The sequence below is a fragment of the Mustela putorius genome, unplaced genomic scaffold, assembly GCF_011764305.1.
Source record: "Mustela putorius furo isolate JIRA1106 unplaced genomic scaffold, ASM1176430v1.1 tig00001059_pilon_pilon_pilon, whole genome shotgun sequence".
In the NCBI taxonomy this organism is placed as follows: domain Eukaryota; kingdom Metazoa; phylum Chordata; class Mammalia; order Carnivora; family Mustelidae; genus Mustela; species Mustela putorius.
The window spans coordinates 4,215,995-4,238,813 of NW_025421553.1; positions in this window are offsets into that span (position 1 = coordinate 4,215,995).

Below are 22,819 nucleotides of genomic sequence, written 5' to 3' on the forward strand. Positions count from 1 at the left end.
ACTCCTTATCCTTGCATATTGCAACCCTTCAGCTCCACCTCCCCTTGCTGTGGAAGTCCTTTTCTCCCAACGTGTTTTCAATTTTTATAGCTATACTACTTGACAACATCATCCCTTCTACTAATCCAATAGTTAGCTCTCTGGTCAAGCCCTAAGAAGCCCTTTCTAATTTTTTTTAAAGGTTTTATTTATTTATTTATTTATTTGAGAGAAGAAAGAGAGAGAGAGAGAGAGAGCATGTGCCATGCAGGTGTAAGAGCAGAGGGAGAAGGACAAGCAGATTGCGCTGAGTGCAGAGCTGGACCCATGGCTTGATCCCACAAACCCAAGATCACAGCCTAAGCTGAAATCAAGAGTTAGATATTCAACCAACTGAGCCACCCAGGCATCCCAACCCCCTTTCTTTATAGTCCCTGACATACTCCAACTGACCTCTCTAGACCCTTACTGGCTTCAGGCTATAAATGAAACCCCAGCCTACGTAATAATAAAAAAAATTTTAAATCCATTCAATTTCCCTAGAAGTCTGGTTCAAATAACTGATAGCCTCCTTCACCTCCATTTCTCTTTCTTTTTTTTTTTTTTTAAAGATTTTATTTATTTATTAGACAGAGAGAGATCACAAGTAGACAGAGAGGCAGGCAGAGAGAGAGAGAGAGAGAGAGAGAGAGGGAAGCAGGCTCCCTGCTGAGCAGAGAGCCCGATGCGGGCCTCGATCCCAGGACCCCTGAGATCATGACCTGAGCCGAAGGCAGCGGCTTAACCCACTGAGCCACCCAGGCGCCCTCTCTTTCTTGATATAGTAGAAGAAACACTGGATTTGGGTTAAAAATAAATGGATCAGTGGCACCTAGACAGCTCAGTCAGTTAAGCGTCCAACTCTTGATTCTGGCTCAGGTTGTGATCTTAGGGTCATGAGATCAAGCCCCACCTTGGGCTCTCTTTCCGTCTTAAAAAATAAATAAATAAATAAATAATAAATAATAATAAATAACTGGGCTGTGGTTCTAATGCAGCTATATAGCAGCCTGAGGTCTAGAGGAAAAACATTTGTTTACTTCTGTTGAGACTCAATATTCTCATCTATGAAATGCGAATGGGTGATAACAGCCCTAGTTACTTCAGTGGATAACTGTGATGTCAAATAAAATGATAGATTTCTTTGTTAATCACAAATTCAACAACTACTGGCACCTATCCTGTGTCAGGATGTGGTTGTGGCTGAGTGAAACTGAACATGACCAGACAGAGCCACTGCCACCTCAGATTTGAAAACAGTTTGCAAGCTGAAAAGCACCATACCATTACTATTCTATACAAATTCTACCTCTTGGAATTTTCTTACCCTGTCAATCCTATTGATTACCACCCCAGGTATCAAGAAAACTTGACCCAAGCACTCACCGCGTACCACAGAGCCCCAGGACATATTTGGCCAGAGGAATGAAGATGTAGTCACACCAAAGAAGAGAACCTGCCAGGAGGATACCAAACCTAAGTCCACACAGAGTAGTCTAAGCACTTTCTCAAAAGTGCTTGTAAATGGTAATGGGCAGGGTGGGTTGAGGTGGAGATGGAAGGCACCATCTGGCTTCTTATCTCAAACAGCTTATCCTTGGCTTCACATGCTGTTCTTTGGATCCCACCCTGCTTCATGTTTCAGCTAGCACAGATCCGGGATGGAGGGAAGTGGTGTCAGCCATCATAACCACCTCGATCTGTTTTCTAGACATTGCCTTTTTCTTGTATTGGTTTATCTTAGAATGCTCCAGAGTCCCTCTCTTTCTCTCAATTCCTGATGCTTTCAGAAAGATTTTTATTTAGAACTATGAGCATAAGAGCAGGACTTTCATCTCTTACATTCTAAACCAGCAAACAAGAAAGACAAGCAACTTAGCAGCTGTTGGTCTATAAGTTGCATTCTCCTAGATTTTCTAATCAATGCCCATTTCCTTGCTGCCAACACAGTCTCTATAAATTTAGATACTGTATGTTGAAGATTACTCCCAAAATATAATAATATTATAGGTTTTCTCTGATTTTCCTGAGCCTCATTTACAGTGAAGCAATCTGTGTCAGCAATTTTGGGGACTCACAGCAATGAATCAGACTTCAAGAAACATCTTTGCATGAAACCAGTTATATGTAAAGTCCAGAACATAGTCAATCAACTGAGTAGACTTTCCTCATTCTCCCAGCTTTCTCTAGTGCCAGAAGATCCTGAAATAAACACAGCCTGCAGCTGATTTTGAAGAAGAGGCATCACTGCAATTCAGGGTTTGCCATGAGGAAATCTATACCATTCCTTCTTATAAATAAATCCAATAGTTACATAATCATCTGAGGTCATTCTTGGAGCCCATACAGATAGTGTGACAACTGCTGATGAAAAAGCTTTTAAAAAGGAAGGTGTGAGAAGGTAAGAGATGTATCAAAAGCATCCTCATATTACAGACTGGGAGTGAAGAATCTGGTAGAACGAAAGGTCAATAAATACAGGGACATTCCATGCCTCAAGAAAACCAGGAGCTTTCTGAGTCTCAGAACAGAAGGGTAAAGTCCCTGCACACCCAAGCAGTGGCTTCACACTGTCTACCACATCTCCAGCAGAATATGCCACCTGTGCCAAGAGCTAACATTATCTTGTTGACAGGTTGTCAGGAAATTTAAGAACGTATACTGAGGGACTACCAGGCACGCGATGGACACTAGGGTAAAACCTAAACTGTGCTTTCAAAACCGTTGCTGGCCTTTAGCCACCAATAAAGTGAGGAACTTTAGGAAAAAAAAGAGTTGTATAACCAGTCATATGCTGTATCCATCCCTCATGCAACCTCTAGGGGGCGGTGTCAATATGTGGCAACGTCACATAGATGGGACAAGGTAGTAACATCCATGCTCTGTCATGTTTTTGTGGCAGAAAAGATGAAAGAATTCAGATTCTTCATATTCAGAGTCAGTAAGATATTTCAGAGAAAGGCAATGAATTCCCACATTGTTTATTGACCTTACTTAAGCATTTCATACCAGTGTGTCTGGCAGCTTTAGGAACTATTGTGTAAGTGGGGTTACCCAGAAGTGACTGCCAGCATTCTGAGAATATTTCACGATTCAGGATTTGGCACACTCAGTGTGAATGGCATTGCCCCTAACCTCTTCTCTTTTATAAACCAGATTTCAGCTCTGCAACAGACCTTGGATAATTATCCCTTTTGAAAATGTAGCCCTGCTTGGCAACCCAAGCAATGCACGTCAATTCGAGGACCCATTTCAGCCCTCCAATCAGCTCTCCCTTGCCACAGGCTGCCATCTCCCAGTGATACATTTGAGAAAGTAAATCTGGGCTGATGACGGAACATTCTTTGCACACAAAGGAAAAGCTGCACAATCAACTACCTGTGCAGGCTCAGGAAAGCATCACAGGTTAAAAACTAGGCTGAAGAGTGAGTATCAAGTAGCAAACCCTTTTGGGAAAACCCCAAACCTAGCCAAGATCCCTTGGCAAGAGAAAGCAGCAGAGAGCCTGAGGCTTGGACTGCCTGAACGGCTGACTGATATTTGATTCTTTAAATAGACAAAGAATTCAAATGCAATCAGCAGACGTCTCCAGACAGACAGGGAGAACAAGTTACGTGTCTAGGAGGGCAGGGTGGCTTGAGGCAGGTTTTAGACAAAATACCTAAAAGGCTGTGACTGAAATGCTCAGAGACAGGATTACTGGTCAGCTTTGTGGAAGGTGTTTGGGACTCAGAGTAGAAGGCGGGACAGACATTGGAATATTGGCTTTGTTGCTAACTCACTGCGTACCCTTGGGCAAGTTACTTAACCTCTGAACCACCCAGGGATAACAACAGGAACACTGCCACCGGGCTGTAAGAAGGACTAAATGAAGATTGTCCGTTAAATACAGAGAGTGAGACACACACAGGAAAGGCTCAAGAAAGTGATGCTAGAATAATCAGCGGCTTAAATTAATGAACTTTAAAAATGTCTCTTTATAGTAGGATAAATAAATTCAGGGCCTAGAGACAGATAATTGATTACACAGTGCAATGGAGACAGGCTTTTTAATAAATGGTACTGGGACAACGGAGTATCCAAATAAGGAAAAGAAAGAGTTGAACCTACACCTCATTTCACACACACAAATTTGTTTGGGGTTGATTATTAACCTAAATGTAAAGAGCAAAATTATAAAACTTTCAGAAGACTCAGGAGAGGGAGTGTGGTCATGATACAAAAGAACATGGAGAAACTTTTGGGTGCTGGAAAGTTCAAGGCCTAGACCCAGGAGATAGCTGTATGGATGCACATTCTACACTTTCCCTTCAGCTGTACATAACCACTTTCTGCACTCTTTTCAACGTACGCTCACTCTTTACTTGCGCATGCTCTACACTACCGTTTCAAAAGTGCCTTTGCAGTAAGCATATCCATGATCAGCCCACTTAGAGGACAAACACTATTTTAAATGGTAAAAAGAAATTTAAGATAATAAATTTTAAAATGAAGCAAGACACGAATATTTTATCTACATGGCAGCAGAGATAGGAAAATCATAAATACACAGTGACGATGTGTGACATGGTTCGTGGCTGGACATGAGTCAGGCGCACAAAATCTTAGCACTTTCTCTCTCGAACTTTTTTTTCTTTCTTTTTTTTTTTTAATTCCTTCAGCTAACTATGCCCACATTCTTCCCAATCTATCATGCTATAGTCCTCAGGACTTTCCTGCTAGCACTATTTCCCCTAAATCACTACTTCTTCCCTGCTTTAAGTCTTTCTAGCCAAGTTACACCTTTTGGTTAGCGGATAAATTCCTAACTACCCTTTGCTTTCTGATAGTCTCTCTTGTAGTACTTTCTCCTCTTTCTTCAAATTTGACCATTGTAGGTCACCAGGCCAAAGCACTGATCTAGGGACTAAGTTCTCATCTTGTGGTCTTATCTTATCTCCACAGGCCTATCCACTTAAAAATTGCAGATCAAGGGGCACCTGGCTGGTGTCGTCAGTTAAGTGTCCAACTCTTAGTTTCTGCTCCCATCATAATCTCAGGGTCCTGATCTCAGGGTTGTAAATGCAGGGTCGTGAAATCGAGCCCGGCATCCGGTCCTACTTTGAGCATGGAGTTGGCTAAATCTCCTTATTTCCTCTCCCTACCTTTCTCTCTAATAAATAAATCTTTAAATAAATAAATAAATAAATAACAACAGATCTAAAATCCATATTTACCTAATTACCAGAGTACCTATTAGGTCTACATTCAGGAAGATTATAATAAAATTCATAGAAAAATGGGCAAAAGAATAGTTATTTATATTATCAAATTTAAACACACAGCATATGCTTAACAAACACTTAAAATAAAAATTTAGGAAATCCAGCATTAGATTAAGCATTTAAAGCCAGTTAGTGTTCAAACAGCGAGGGACAACATCAATTAGAACCTAGGATCACTAAATTGGTCTGCCTAATAAATTCAGTGGTAGTTAGTGTTTAGTATGAATGTTCTTATTTTTAAATAGCTTATTTTTAATGGAAACATTTAAATAATTGGAAAGACAGTCTATTGTCTTTGTTACTCCTCCCCTGCCTAGGAAAATCCTACTCAGGTACTCAGCCCCACCACACCCACTCTGACCACTGTCCAGTTTGTAGGAAAAATATCTAGAAGTAAATCATCCACCTTTCAGTGCATAGAAGGAAGTGGAAAGACAGCAAGTGAACATCTAGGCTCTCATGATTCCCTCTCCACATAATGTCCAAAGCACAACTTTTCCAGCCATCCCTCTCACACTGGCGTCTCTTTTCTGTAATTCTGCCCCTAACCTCAGTAACCAGATCTTGACTGTGTAGAGTCAACACTTCAATCTCCTCTAGTCCTGTCCCCTTTTCAGAGGGTATGGGCACTGGATTCATCTCTAAGGGATGAACAATCACCATCTCCAAGGGAACCTGCTTCCTCTACCTGGCACCTGAAAGCAGACTAGAGAGACAAGGTGAAAGACAAAACCAGCTGTGTTACTAGGAGTGCAGACGATACAAGACAGCCTTGCAGGAGAAATGAGGTCAGGGAGAGGTTAGAAATCAGTTACCGTGGCAGTCTGGACTGTCATATTCATAGTTCTAGCAGCATGATGGCCCTTGCAGATTTTCCTAATCCCTACAGGCTAGCTGCTATGTGAAAAAAGCTATCAAGATAAAATAGCACTCGAGAGGACAGGAGAACACAGAGTGAGTCAATCATTCACTTACTTACTCATTTGTTCATTCAGCATTTACACTATGCCAGATTAGACAGAAAATCTAAAAGGAACATAAACTGAAGTTGTAGAGACAGAATACTAGAAACTACTGTAGGCATTTAGGAGAGGAAGGAATTCTAAGAGCCCCAAATGGTCCAAAAATGCCTTGTAGGGAGGTGGTACCCAAACTGGAACTTAAAACTAAGGATTAATGAGAAGGTAGGGAGGAAAGGGCATTTCAGACAGAGAAAAAAGCAGGCACAGAACTAGGATGCAGGCATGCGACTCGGATGTCTGAGAACAGTAAAGGGACCAGGTGAGTTGGTGATTGTAGGAAGAAGCCATAGGAAATCAAATGGGGTTTGCAGGGGTCTGCCACAGAGATGCACACGACTTTTTCTGTGGGTAACACAGAATCTTGGCAAGTTTGATGTGACCATACAAGGCAGTAAGATTCAAGAGGGGCAGCAGAGAGAACAGCAAGGATGCTTGCGAAGGTGAAAGAAGGTACAGAGGAACAGAGGGAGCCACCTCGAAAGAAAGATATCAACCACAGCCTGTCACATTCTAGACCAGAACAAGTGGGAAAGAAGGAAATTAAGTCCAACTGGATAGCCTGGATGCAGGGGTGGTGGAACACAAGGAGCAAGCCCTGTCTTGTGAAGGGCTCTACACAGAGGAGGATTCTGATTATGCACAGTGCTTGCGGGTGGGGGGGAGGTGCACCTCGTTCTACCTTTGGACCACAGCTGGCTCCACAGGGTCATTGCTTTCCTCAAATCACAGGTCTGAAGTAACTGCCTTACTCGAAGGCAAATCATATGTACTAACATTAAAGAAAGTCCTTGCTTTAAGTGTATACTTTATTTTGATAACTTCACAATATCATTTTGAGACAAATGATACTATGAAGCTATTAAGAATAAGAAATTTAAAATAGTATTTATCTTTTTCCCATATTTTTGTTTCAATTTTATGATATTTTATCATGTACAAACCATTTAAGAATATTGGTGTGCATGTGTGTATAAAATTTATAAATAAGTATACATATATTGGAAGGGTATCTTTTTTTTAAATCCTAAGCATGTATGAAGTCTGGAGACAGCTAATGTGAAATTATCCCTAAGTTCAGTTCACACCCAGAATAAAAGTACTAACTAAAACACAGATGATAGGGGAAGGTGAGTCATGCTGCTAAAAAGAAAAGAGCTGGGTGATCCCCCCACTGAGGGATAGACATGTTCTTTATGAGGAGCTCATAGGCTGAAACAAGTCCTCACTATCAGCCATACAGGGCCAAAGAAATACAAGTCCATCTTTGTCCTAGCCTGGAACTCAAGTATCCAATTTGAAGATCTCTGGTGGGAGAAAAGGCAATTTCCATTTAATACAAATAATTTTAAAAACATGCTTTTCACTTTTCTTATAACATTCTTGTAGAACCTTTTGCATTTTTCATAATGCATATACTACATATTTATCTCATAATAGAGTTTACTCAAATACCTATTTATGCATTATCTAGATTCAACAAACATCAACATTTTGCTTGATACTTGCTTCATCTAGCACCTTTTCCCCTTTGCTTTTTTTAATTGCTTGCTTTTTTTTTTTTTTTTTGACAGACAGAGATCACAGGTAGGCAGAGAGGCAGGCAGAGAGAGAGAAGAAGGGAAGTAGGCTCCCCGCTGAGCAGAGAGTCACACGGGGCTCCATCCCAGGACCCTGGGATCATGACCTGAGCCGAAGGCAGAGGCTTTAACCCACTGAGCCACCCAGGCGCCCCTAATTGCGTGCATTTTAAAGCAAATCCCTGACATCATGTTATCCTGCTCAATTACTTTCCAAATAGGTAAAAAATATATAGACTTTTTTTTACAGAATCAGGACGGTTTTGACACATAGAATGAAATTATCAACAATTCTTTGATATCATCTGTTTATGCATTTTTTTATTTCTCTAAAAAAATATTGTTTTACAGTCAGGTTTTATTTTATATCCCATTTATCAATAACATATTTTACTTTCAATCTTCCCTCTTTTAAACTGAAGTAGAATCTATATATAATAAAGGCACAAATCTTAAGTATACAATTGAATTTATTTTTGACAAATATATACACTGTGTGGACCCATACCTTTACCAAGACAGAGAAAATTTTAATCACTCCGTAGCTTTCTTAAGTCTTTTGATAGTCGTTCCTACTTTCTACCCCAGAGGCAGTTACTCTTCACAGATTGGTTTTGACTATTCTACAACTTCCTAGAATGCTACTACAAGGTACATAGCCCTATTGTGTCTGGCTTTTTTTGTTTTTTGTTGTTGTTGTTCAGTTTAATATTTCTCAGATTTATCCATGTTTTTGCTTCCATTACTTACATATTGTTTCTTTCCACTACGTTTACCCCACTATATACGTGTACATGATTTATCTACTTACCTACTGATCAGGTTGTTTCTAGTTTGAGGTTATTCTGAATAAAGATGCTATAAACACTTGCTCAAGTATTTCTGTGGATTAAGATTTTATTTTTCTAGGGCAAATATCTGGGATTGAAATTGTTGGTTCATAATATAGTAAAATGTACATAAACTTACATTATATGAAACTACTAAGGAGTTTTCCCAAGTGGTTGTAACTCTTACACTCCCATCACCAACATATGAGATTTTAGGTTGAATCACATCCCCTGCTGACATTTTGCATTTTCAGTGCTTTTAATTTTAGCCACTCTAGTGGTAGTACAGAGATTGTCTCTCTCTTAATTTATATCAACTCACATTCTAGTCTTTTTTTTTTTTAATTTGTTTGTTTTGTTACTAAAAGAAATTAAGCGAGGGCGCCTGGATGGCTCAGGTACGTGTCTGCCTTCAGCTCAGGTCATGATCCCAGGCTTCTGAAATAGAGCCCCACGTGGGGCTCCCTGCTCAGCTGGGAGCCTACTTCTCCCTCTTCTTCTACCACTCCCCCTGTTTGTGCTTTCTCTCTCTTTTTCTCTCAAATAACAGCTTTTAAAAAAAGAAAGAAATAAAGAAAAATAAATTGAGATCTGAAAAATATCCTCTACTCTGGATTTCACGGATTGTTTTTTCATGGTGTAGTTGAACTTGTCCCTATATCCCCTTTATTTCCTGTAAAATTTTCTGGTGCTTTTTATTCCTTTATGTAGACTATGTTTTTGTTTTGTTTTGTTTTATATCTATGTTTTTATCTGGTATAATTTTATTTCTGCATCAAACACTTATTTGTATATTTCTAATAGGGAAAATATATTAGTGATGAATTACTTCAGATTTTGCATACATGAAAAGTCTTATTCTTCCTTTGCCTTTATAAGATAACTTAGTAGGATAAATTCTAGGCTGGTTTTTGTTTTGTTTGTTTGGTTTGTTTTTTTTTTTTTTTTTTTTTTTTTGCAAGATTTTATTTATTTATTTGACAGCACTAGTAGGCAGAGGGGCGGGGGGAGCAGGCTCCCCGCCGAAGCGGAACTCAATCCCAGGACCCCGGGATCACAACCCGAGCCAAAGGCAGTGGCTTAACCCACTGAGCCACCCAGGCACCCTAGGCTGTTCTTCTTTAAGTACTTTGAAAATGTTGTTCCCTTGTCTTCTAGCTTGTATTGTTTCAAACAAGAAATCTACTCTCATCCTTACCATTTTTGCTCAATATATATGTAATGTACCTTTTTTCTCAGACTGCATTTCTTTATCACTAGTTTTAAGAAGCTTGAATGTGATTTGCCATGGCGTCATTTTCTTTGTGTTTCTTGTACTTGAGCTTTTTGGGGATTCTCAGATCTGTGGGTTATAGTATTGATCAAATTTAGAAACCATTCTTACTTCAAATATTTTTTCTCATTTTTCTCATTTCTCATTTTTTCCTTCAGAGATTCTAATTATTCTTATCTTTGGCTACTTCAACTTGTCCCTCAGTTCACAGATATTCTGCTTATTTTTAAAAAGTCCTTTTTCAATCTGTTTCATTTTACATAATTTATATTGCCATGTGTTTAAGATCATTAGTCTTTTCTTCCACAATGATAAATGTAATCAGTCCCATCTGAGATTATAGTTTTCACCTCTAGAATTTATGTTTAATCTACAATGTCTCTCCTAGCACTAGTAGGCAGAGAGAGGCGGGGGGTGGGGGCAGCAGGCTCCCCGCAGAAGCGGAACTCAATCCCAGGACCCCGGGATCACAACCATGTTGTGATCAATCCTTTCTCTAGCCTGTTGAACATACAGGATAGTGTACAGAAACTCTATTAATGTCCTTGACTACCAATTCTATCATCTGTATCATTTCTGAGTTAGTTTCAATGAACTTACTTTTCCCCTCATTATTGGATGTATTTTCCTGCCTCTGAATGTGTCTGGTAACAAGGATTGAATGCCAGATGCAGTTAATTTTACTTTGGAAGATATTTGTATGGATACAAAAATCTTCATTTCTAAGTCTTTGGAAACTAATGTGGGCCGTGGCATGACTTGCAAGCACACTGACCACCATAAAAGTTAATATCTACCCTCTGCCTTCTCAAAATGGAGTTCAGTTTGGTACCACCAGAATCAGGAGATTCTAAAAGGATGATTTCTTATATAGAGAGATGATGAAGACAAAGACATAGGGTAAGAGAACCCTAATGGGAAGGTTGTCAAGAAGCATGGTCTATTTCTCATTTGTGGATACTTGTTGGATTTGCAAATTCCAAGTTATGATGCAGATTTACACATTATTATTACTGTTACCATTTACGAGTGTCATCCTCTACAGGACATGTGTCAGAACAAGAGTGTTATTCTGAATGACCAAATGAAGAGCCCTGGGCCTCAGCTTGGCTGATATGGGCATGCCATGGGAGAGTATCCATCCAGAATGTCAATTATCTCCCAGGGAAGCACAGAGAGTCTATTCTAACTTTGGGTATTTGTGGTGACAAAATTTTGTGCTGTGACTAAACCAGGTCTGCCTTCAACTTACTAGGAAACTATTGGTTGTGCTTCAATATCTGCAGTTGTAGCTTAGAAGTCTGAAAGAAAAATAGATGATCCTGATGAAATGCAATTAGAGAAACTGACTCCACTGGAGCTTAGCCACAATGCTGATTTTAAAAGAATCCAATAAAGCTGTACAGCTATGGGCTTCTCTAGGGAGCTTTCTTTTGCCCAGATCCTCACTAGGTCATGTCTGACAATGAAGGACATGTTATGCATCATAAGGGTTTTCAATTCTACAGTGTCACCATTTATACAGAAGAAAAAAAAAAAAAGATAAAGCTGTGCCAATGGACTTGTTTTTCTCTTTAGAATCACCAAACTAATCTTCCTAAAACATCTTTTTGATCAGTTCACTCTTCATTCAAGACTTTACAGTGGCTCTTCTGCTTTCTAAATAAAGGCTAAGTTATTCTTCCTCACTTTCAAAGTCTTGAAGAAGAAATCTCTGCCTTATCTCCCCCTTACTTATTTTTTACAATTCCCCAAGAGAAGGAACACAGCAAATTTTATTAAACCTACTACGTGCAAAACAGTATTTGACATTTACATACAGGCTTTTATTATTTTCTTACCCTCATTTTAAATTCAGATGAAAGTTCAGAGAGCCTGAATGACTTACCCAAAGTCATAGGCCCAGCAAGAAAAAGCTAGGATGAGAGAAACTAAGTTTGCTTGATTCCAAAGTTCAGGCTTCTTTAATTGTATCTCATAGTCTATGCACCATGGTGTTTTTTTTTTTTTATTTTAATATATAAATAATAAATGAATACAGTTCATTATTAAATATTCAAGGACTATACTGTTATTTAGGGAAACATGTGAAAGTCCCCACTCATCCACATCTAACTTTCAAATGCCTCCAACACAAACATTGTCAGTAACTTGGTGTGCATCTTTTGAGTTTTGCTTTCCCTTTATAAATATGTATGTACAAGTACACATGGAATTTTTTTACATAAATGAAAAAGAAAAGTTCTCAAATTTACTTCTTTTACCTAGTATCTTTTCCCTGAAGCATATATAAATCTATCCCAATATTGATAACGGCTATATAGTATTCCATAATTTGGATGTTTAACCTTTATGTAGGCACTGAGGGACACTAAAGATTTCCAAGTAAGCATCTTTGTAACCTTGTGTGAATCTTTTAGGTTAAAAAATCAGAGGTAAAATGCTGGCTAAAGGTACACATATTTTTTTGCTATTACCAGCAGCATATACCAGCACTAGTTTATCCGTAGTTTGGTTTCATCTCGGTGGTTATAAGTGAAGTAGATTATCTTCTTGAGTTTACCCACAATTTGAATTTTTGTTCTGTGAATTGTTTGTTGAGAAGTCTAGCTCATGAGAATGGGGGGCTAGTTCCCTATCATTTTATTATTCGTTTGTAAATCCTCCCTTTGTTACATGGGGTCCAAATATCTTGTCTTCTGTCTCTTAATATTATTTATGATGTCCTCTGCCAAGTATATATAAATTTGTGATTATAAAATTTCAATAATTTTAATGTAAATTTAAAGTTTAAATTGGTATGTGGTCAAGTTTATTAATCTTTTTTCTTTGTAGCATCTGAGTTTTGTGTCTTGCTTAGAAAAAAAATGTCATCGTCCTTTCTTCTTAACCAGTACCTTTGGCCAGGATAATGATGTATAAGATTCTTCATTCCCCCCGCAATACTATATTTTCATTATGCTTATAGCTGATATCTCAGGGCACCAAATTATTTTCTTCCAGAAAAGGAGAATTAGAGTTCCAGAGCCTCTATTTCTAGGAACAGTAAACCATATAAATTAGACAAATCTTTCTACTGAGATTAACTAAAAAGCAAGAGTAAAAGGTAAAAAGAAAAAAGTCTTAAAAGCACCAAATAATGAAGGACCTCAATGTGAGAAAGGAAATCCTTGAGGAGAACAGAGTCAGCAACCGCTTCGACCTCAGCCACAGCAACTTCTTCCTAGGAACATCATCAATGGCAAGGGAAGCAAGGGCAAAAATGAACTATTGGGATTTCATCAAGATCAAAAGCTTTTGCACAGCAAAGGAAACAGTTAACAAAACCAAAAGACAACTGACAGAATGGGAGAAGATATTTACAAATGACATGTCAGATATAGGGCTAGTATCCAAAATCTATGACGAGCTTAGCAAACTCAACACCCACAGAACAAATAATCCAATCAAGAAATGGGCAGAAGACAGAAACAGGCATTTCTGCAAAGAAGACATCCAGATGGCCAACAGATTCATGAAAAAGTGCTCCACATCACTCGGCATCAGGGAAATACAAATCAAACCCACAGTGAGATACCACCTCACACCAGTCAGAATGGCTAAAATTAACAAGTCAGGAAATGACAGATACTGGTAAGGATGTGGAGAAAGGGGAACCCTCCTACACTGTGGGTGGGAATGCAAGTTGGTACAACCACTCTGGAAAACAGTATGGAGGTTCCTCAAAAAGTTGAAAATAGAGCTACCTTACAACCCAGCAACTGCTCTACCGGTTATTTACCCTAAAGTTAAAAACTTAGTGATCCGAAGAGGCACGTGCACTCAAATGTTTATAGCAGCAATGTCCATAATAGCCAAACTATGGGAAGAACCTAGATGTTCATCAACAGATGAATGGATAATGAAGATGTGGTATATACATACAATGGAATACTACGCAGCCATAAAAAGAAATGAAATCTTGCCATTTCCAATGACATGGATGGAACTAGAGGGTATTATGCTGAGCGAAATAAGTCAATCAGAGAAAGACAACTATCATATGATCTCCCTGATATGAGGAAGTGAAGATGCAACGTGGCAGGGTTGGAGGGTAGGAAAAGAATAAAAGAAACAAGATGGGATTGGGAGGGAGACAAACCATGAGAGTCTCTTAATGTCACAAAACAGAGGGGGGTCTTAGGGAGGGGGGTAGGGAGAGGGTGGTGGGGTTTAGGACATTGGGGAGGGTATGTGCTATGGTGAGTGCTGTGAAGTGTGTAAACCTGGCGATACACAGACCTCATATCCATGAGGCTAACTCAGACTTCTCCAGCCTTCATCAATACATCTGTGCTATAGAGGGGAAGATGGTAACAAAGTAAGGGGACCCTAGGCTCGCTTTCTACTGTGAATACAACTAGAAACTATCATATCATCTTACATACCCCAGAAATTGATCTGAAGACAGGAAGAACAAACTCCACAACTAAAGGTAGAAAGTAGGCCACATCAAAGAAGGTAAGAAGTATAGTGACATGATTTTGAAGAGAAATGGATCATGGCTCCTGTGGTGGGAAGGGAGCTGCAAAGACAGACTGGGAGGAATGCATGAGGTAAACAAATCTCCAGAGCAAATGGCCTGGAAAGCAAGAGGGACTGAATTTCATGAGTTCTGGCAACCAGCAGGGCTTGGCTTAGATAGAGCTGAGAGAGCACTGGGACTGCTCTTGGGGAGAAGGCAGGGCAAACAGCACACAGACATACAGTGTGGGAACAGTGTTCTGAAAAGCAGCTGAGGCACACAGTGGAGAGGTTATTTGCTCATCTTAGATCATGTCCCAGAGAGACAGTGTTCATGGAGAGCCCCATCTGGCAATAAAAGAACTGGTCAGTGCCATTTCCCTCACCTGCCCTTCAACATAAGCACAGGGCCACCTGTGTGAATCAGTACAGTGCTGGTATCTACTATATATCCTTATATCAAAAGCCACCAATAAACATGCAAAGAATAAAGATAAAGAAATCCAAAAATATTACTAAAGAAAACCAACAAATCATGAAAGAGGAAAAGACAAGAAAGGACCTGAGAAAATCCTCAGAAACAACCACGAAACAATAAAACGGCAATGCATACATATATATCAATAATTACTTTGTGTGGGCACCTGGGTGGCTCAGTGGGTTAAGCCACTGCCTTCGGCTCAGGTCATGATCTCAGGGTCCTGGGATCGAGTCCCGCATCGGGCTCTCTGCTCAGCAGGGAACCTGCTTCCTCCTCTCTCTCTCTCTGCCTGCCTCTCTGCCTACTTGTAATCTCTCTCTGTCAAATAAATAAATAAAATCTTAAAAAAAAAAAAAATAATTACTTTGTGAATGGACTAACTGCCCCAATCAAAAGACACAGATTGACAGAATGGATTAAAAACAAAAAATAAAAAAACAAGGCCTGTTTATATGCTGCCTATAAGAGACTCATTTTGGACCAAAAGTCACCTGTAGTTTCAAAGTGAGGGGATGGAGAAGCATCTGTCATGCAAATGGATGTCAAAAGAAAGCCAAATTAGTAACACTTATATAGAATAAAACAGACTGTAAAACAAAGACTGTAATAAGAGACAAAGGAGGACACTATGTAATAATAAAGGGGACAATCCAACAAGAAGATATAACAATAGTAAATATTTATGCACCCAACATGGGAGAACTCAAATACATTAATCAGTTAATAATAAACATAAAGGAATTAATCTGTAACAATACAATAATAGTAGGAGACTTTAACACTCCAGTTATAGGAATGTACAGAAAATCAACAAGGAAACATTAGCTTTGAAAGACACACTGGACCAGATGGATTTAACAGCTATATTCAGAACATTCTACCCTATAACAGCAGAGTACACATCCTTTTCTAAGTTCACATAGAACATTCTCCAGAATAGATCACATATTAGGCCACAAAACAAACCTCAACAAATTCAAGAACATCATAGTCATTCCATGCATCTTTTCTTACTCCAATGCTATGAAACTAGAAATCAACCAGTAAACAAACTAGAAAGGCCACAAATATATGGAAGTTAAACAACATGCTACTAAACAATGAATGAGTGAACCAGGAAATCAAAAAAGAAATTAAACGATGTATGGGAATAAATGAAAAGGTAAACATGGTCCAAAACCTTTGGGATGCAGCAAAAGCGGTTCTAAAGGGGAAGTTTATAATAGGACTATCTCAAGTATTAAGAAAAATCTCAAATTAATAACCCAATTTTAAGAAGAACAATAAAACCTAAAACTAGCAGAAGGAAGAAAACAATAAAGATTAGAGCAGAAATAAATTATATAGAAACTAAAAAAAATAAAACAAATTAAAAAACAATAGAAAAATCAGTGAAACCAGGAGCTGGTTCTTAAAAAAAAAAAAGAGTAAAATTATTAAAATTATTAAACCTCACACCAGACCCATCAAGAAAAAAGAGAAAGCACTCAAATAAACAAAACCATAAATGAGAGAGGAGAAATAACAACCAGCACAACCATAAATGAGAGAGGAGAAATAACAACCAGCACCACAGAAATTCAAACAATTGTAAGAGAATATTATGAAAACCTATTATGTCAACAAATTAGACAACCTAAAAGAAATGGATAAGTTCCTTGAAACGTATAAACTACAAAACTGAAACAAGAAGAACTAGAAAATTTTTAATAGACTGATAATACACCAATAATGAAGCAGCAGAAAGAAAAATTATAAAAACAATCCCATTTACAGTTGCACCAAAAATAATAAGATACTTGGGAATAAACCTAACCATAGAGATAAAGGACCTATACTCTGAAAACTATAAAACACTGATGAAATTCTGAAGAAAACACAAAGACATAGAAATACATCACATGTGCCGGGTTAGAAGTAAAAATATTGTTAAGATGTCCATACTATGCAAAGCAATCTACACATTTAATACAATTCCTATCAAAATGCCAATAACCTTTTTCACAGAACTAGAACAAACAATTTTAAAATTTGTATCGAACCACAAAAGACCCCATATAGCCAAAGTAATCTTGAAAAAGAAAAGTAAAGCTGGAGGCATCACAATTCTGGACTTCAAGTTATATTTCAAAGCTGCAATAATTAAAACGGTATGGTACTGGCACAAAACCAGACACACGGATCAATAAAACAGAACAGGAAGCTCAGAAATAAACTCACAAGTATATGGTCAATTAATTTTTGATAAAGCAAGAAAGAAAATGCAATGGGAAAAAGACATTCCTCAACAAATGGTGTTGGGAAAACGAAAGCTACATGCAAACAAATGAAGCTACACCATTTTCTTACACCATACACAAAAATAAATTCAAAATAGATAAAAGATCTAAATGTGAGGCCTGAAATCATAAAAATTCTAGAGGACAACACAGTCAGTAACCTCTCTGACATTGGCTATACATAGCAAGTTTTCTCTAGATATGTTTCTTGAGGCAAAGGAAACAAAAGCAAAAATAAACTACCCGGATTACATCAAAATAAAAAGCTTCTTTACAGTAAGGGAAACAATCTACAGAACTAAAAGGCAACCTTTGAAATGGGAGAAAATATTTACAAATGAAATCTCTGATAAAGGATTAATATCTAAAATATATAAAGAACTTATAAAACTCAACAGCTAAAAACCAAATAATCAAGTGAAAATATGTGCAGAAGACATGAACAGACATTTCTCCATAGACATACAGATGGCCAACAGATACTTGAAAAGATGTTCATCATCACTAACCATCAGGGAAGTGCAAATCAAAACTACAACGAGATATCACCTTACACCTGTCAGAATGACCAAAATCAACAACACAAGAAACAAGAAGTGTCTGTGAGGATGGGGAGGAAAAGTAACCCTTGTGCACTGTTGATGGGAATGCAAACTGGTGCAGCCACTGTGAGAGACAGTATGGAGCTTCCTCAAAAAGTTAAAAATAGAACTATACTCTACAATCCAGCAATCATTTTACTAGGTATTTACCCAAAGAATACAAAAAACACTAATTCAAAGGGATAAAGGCACCCCTATGTTTACAGCAGCATTACTTACAATAGCCAAGTTATGGAAGCTGCCCAAGTGTTCACTAATTAATGAATGGATAAAGAAGACGTGCTATATATATATATATATATATATATATATATATACACACACACACACACTTATGTGTGCAGGTGCATGTGCGTGCACACACACACAGTGGACTATTATTTGGCCATAAAAAAAATGAAATCTTGCCATTTCCAACGACATGGGTGGAGCTACAGAGTATAATACTAAGCAAAGTCAGTCAGTCAGAGAAAGACAAATACCATGTGATTTCAGTCATATGTGGAATTTAGGAAACAAAACAAATGAGCCAGGGGTATAAAGAGAGTGAGAGAAAAACCAAGAACATATTCTTAATAATAGAGAACAAACTGACGGTTTGTAGAGGAGAGGTGGGGGGGACAGGTTAAGTAGGTGATGAGGATTAAGGACTTACATGGTGTGATGAGCATCAGATGATGTACAGAATTTTTGAATTACTATGTTGTAATAACTCTGCATGTTAACTAACTGGAATTAAAATAAAAACTTAAAAGCTTCTGCATAGCAAAGGAAACAGTCAAAAAAACAAAGAGGCAACCCACGGAATGGGAAAAGATATTTGCAAATGACAGTACAGACAAAAGGTTGATATCCAGGATCTATAATGAACTCCTCAAACTCAACACACACAAAACAGGCAAACATATAAAAAAATAGGCAGAAGATATGAACAGACACTTCTCCAATGAAGACCTACAAATGGCTATCAGACACATGAAAAAATGTTCATCATCATTAGCCCTCAGGGAGATTCAAATTAAAACCACATTGAGATATCACCTTACACAAGTTAGAATGGCCAAAATTACCAAAACAGGAAACAACATGTGTTGGAGGGGATGTGGAGAAAGGGGAACCCTCTTACACTGTTGGTGGGAATGCAAGTTGGTGCAGCCTCTTTGGAGAACAGTGTGGAGATTCCTCAAGAAATTAAAAATAGAACTTCCCTATGACCCTGCAATTGTACTCCTGGGTATTTACCCCAAAGATACAGATGGAGTGAAAAGAAGGGCCATCTGTACCCCAATGTTTATAGCAGCAATGGCCACGGTCGCCAAACTATGGAAAGAACCAAGATGTCCTTCAACGGACGAATGGATAAGGAAGATGTGGTCCATATACACTATGGAGTATTATGCCTCCATCAGAAAGGATGAATACCCAACTTTTGTAGCAACATGGACGGGACTGCAAGAGATTATGCTGAGTGAAATAAGTCAAGCAGAGAGAGTCAATTATCATATGGTTTCACTTATTTGTGGAGCATAACAAATATCATGGAGGACAAGGGGTGTTAGAGAGGAGAAGGGAGTTGGGGTAAATTGGAAGGGGAGGTGAATCATGAGAGACTATGGACTCTGAAAAACAATCTGAGGGGTTTGAAGTGGCGGGGGTGTGGGAGGTTGGGGTACCAGGTGGTGGGTATTATAGAGGGCACAGATTGCATGGAGCACTGGGTGTGGTGAAAAAATAATGAATACTGTTTTTCTGAAAATAAATAAATTGAAAAAATTTTTTAAAAACCTTAAAAAATTGAAAAAATGTATTTATCTGTGCTCTAAGTTCTTAATGTGGGTAATATCACATTAATTAGTCCTGAATTAATTTAATTGTTTGGGGTAGTAATATTTGGGGTAGTAATATTATAAGTTCTCTAATAATATTAGATCTTATTATCTAATAATTATTTTATTATCTAATATAATATTAGATCTTATTATTATTAGATTTAATAATAATATTGTAATATTAAGATCTAACATATATCAAGCCATTACTATGGCCTAGACGCTGTTCAAAATACTTCCAAGTATTAATTCATTTAACCTTCATAACTCCCTGAGGCAGACACCATTATCATCCTAGTTTTATGGATGGGATACCAAGGCACGGAATGGATTAAGAAAAGCTTCCATGGTCTTCCAGCTAGTAAGCAGCACAATCGGGATTCAAATCCAGAGTTTGGCTGCAGAGCTTTGGTTTTATTCTTTATACTATACTATCTGCTATGTGTTATTTTGTTTCCCTTATTAATTGTAAATCTTTCTGCTTTTCCCTAGGAGCTTAGTAAGAGTAATGGATCCAAATGGATATAATTTGATTCTTGAAGACTATATTACCTTGTGACAGTCATGTAGTTAACATGATATAATATCAAAGTGACTCTGATCCACCTGGTTCCTCCAAGTCTAAGAAGAATAGTCACCACTCTTCTGGAAAATTCCTAAGACATTCCAATGTTTTACATGGTTATGCCTGTTGGGAATAGCCCATGTTGGATGTGTAGGCATCTAGCAGTTATTACAGGTGGCCCTTGGTCCCAGGAGAAAAACACACAGTTTGCCTCCAACAGCTCCATGTTCTAAGCAGTTCATGGTTTTTGATGGAGACCATGAGTGTAAGGTCACAATACTCATTGGGTTATCCTGTTCCTATTCATTTTGAAAAAACCAAACCTATGAGTGACTTGAATCTAGAGAACACAGTATAAACTTTTATCTCTTTAAACGGGCCACTTAAACATGCCAAAACAACACACGGTAAGTATTCATTAATTACAAAATTCAGAAGAATCTCCCTTTACCTCAATGGCCATAGGAAGATGGCTGCCAGATGGCTTGAAGAACTAGCAAAAATCCATGTGTAGCAGGGTGACAGCTGTGAACCAGAGGGTTTTGGTTCTTTGGACTGTTGCATGCAACAAGCTTCATCTCTAAGCTACCAAAAGCAGACAGAGGGATTTCTGTCAGGAAACATGGTTGCTCCCATTTTCAGCATGTAAGGTTGTTTGACATTTTGTGAATCATAAATACTAGAGACAATGGACCAGGTCTTCCTCTGCCTTGCTTGGGAAATGATTGACTCCTTTGTTGTCACGTATTACACCTGCACTTATTGGCAAGTTGAGATGTGGTGCAGGGGGAATAGGGAGGTGAGGTGATGGGGAAAGAAAGTACTCTAGGAAAGGATGGAAGGATAGATCACCAACAGATTTTGTCTCATCTCTTTCTAAACCATCTTTTAAAATTTCCAAATTTGCCTCTAATTCATAAATATTTAACTTCTAAACCACCACGATGCTTCCCTTTTAGTTTCTTTCTACCTTAAAGGGTAACCCTTGAATTTATTCCTTTCTGGTCTTTCCTGTCTCCATTGATTTCTCATTGTTTTCTCTGAGGTTTTAGAAGGGACATGACATGGTGACGGAGGCAGACTTTTAATAGCATGGAGTCAACATTGACATTTCTAGGCTTGGGGATGGAGGAACACTCATGATACTCAGTTATCAAAGCCAGGTGTAGACCTCAAGAAGAGTTCCAGGCTGCAAAATCTGAAACCTTGAGGGTGTGACTCTGAGCATGGTCTTCTAACAAATGAAGTTTGGGAATTATCTTCCACACCTGTAGCGGGGGGCAGAATCCATATCTCTGTCCAGTCTAAAGGGAGGCCTTGAGAGGAAGTCCAAACCACCTCATGAAAGTCCAGATGTGCACACACATCAATGAACCCAACCTCATTGTAATCCATAGAGGTGAAACGTCTACACTGTCTCCAAGGTTGAAAATTGCTGTTAATCTTGTACTCTGAGGGAAAGGAGAAAGAGGAAACCATTGGGAACATAAAATAACATGCTGAACTTCAAAATTAAAACAGGAAAATTCACTGCCTAACTCGCCCTCTGAAAGCAGCTTTCAGAGTTCCTTGAAAAAAAAAAACAAAGGAATCTGTTTGTGAAAGGTTCACTAAATCATGTATGTTTGCATAGTGTTTTCTGTAACTTGGAAGTCTGACTTTGCAGAAGCTCCCTCAAGAAAGAGGGTCTGGATTAAACACGTTTCAAATACCAATATTTGCTTTTCCCATCCTTCATGTTCATGATCCTTGTGTTCTTTCATTCCAAAATCTACAGTAATGTCTACTACTAATATCTCATACATATTCCCATACCTATGAAATGCTACATTAACTCATATCACATCTGTCAGTTCAAGGGGCTTCTCAAACCTTTTTCATTTGCATAGTGTAGTTGAAAGAACACTGGGAGTCTAAGAGCTAGGATTCATTTTAGCCCTATCAGGGACTGATTATGAACAAGTCCAGTAATTCTTCTGTTCTACAGCTTCTAATTTTTTTTTCTTCAAAAAGGGGAGGACAGACTTCACCAGAAAATATTAAGTCCCTTTTAAATGATGCAATCTCAGGGATCAAGCTTCTTTATACTTAAATTCTATAACATTTACCAGAATATAAACTATGATTGGTAGGTCTTAGTCTGTTTTGTTCACTACTATGTCTCCAGAACCTAGAAGAGTGCCTGTTCTTCAATAACCATGTATTAAATGTTGGGTGGATGACCAAATAAATAGTAGGCATTTGAAATAAAGAGCTGTGAACCAGGCAAAATTATTATGTTGAAACAGGGGAGCAAGGAAATTGAGCTTCCCTCATCTCAAAAGGAAGAACCCAACAGGAGCTGAGAATTTAAGACAATGTACAGTCCAGAGGAAGGCGCCCTTCTCCTAGGCTCTGAAAAATATGTGCCAGTACTATGGAGCCAAAACAAAGAAATGAGTAAGAGGTAGACCAAAAAAACAAAAACAAAAAAAAGCCTCAATTTCAGAGGCCAGATGAGCACCAGATTCAAGCACTGGCATGCATGTAAAGTGATATGCATAAATATGGAAAACCACAGAAAGAAGAGAGAGATT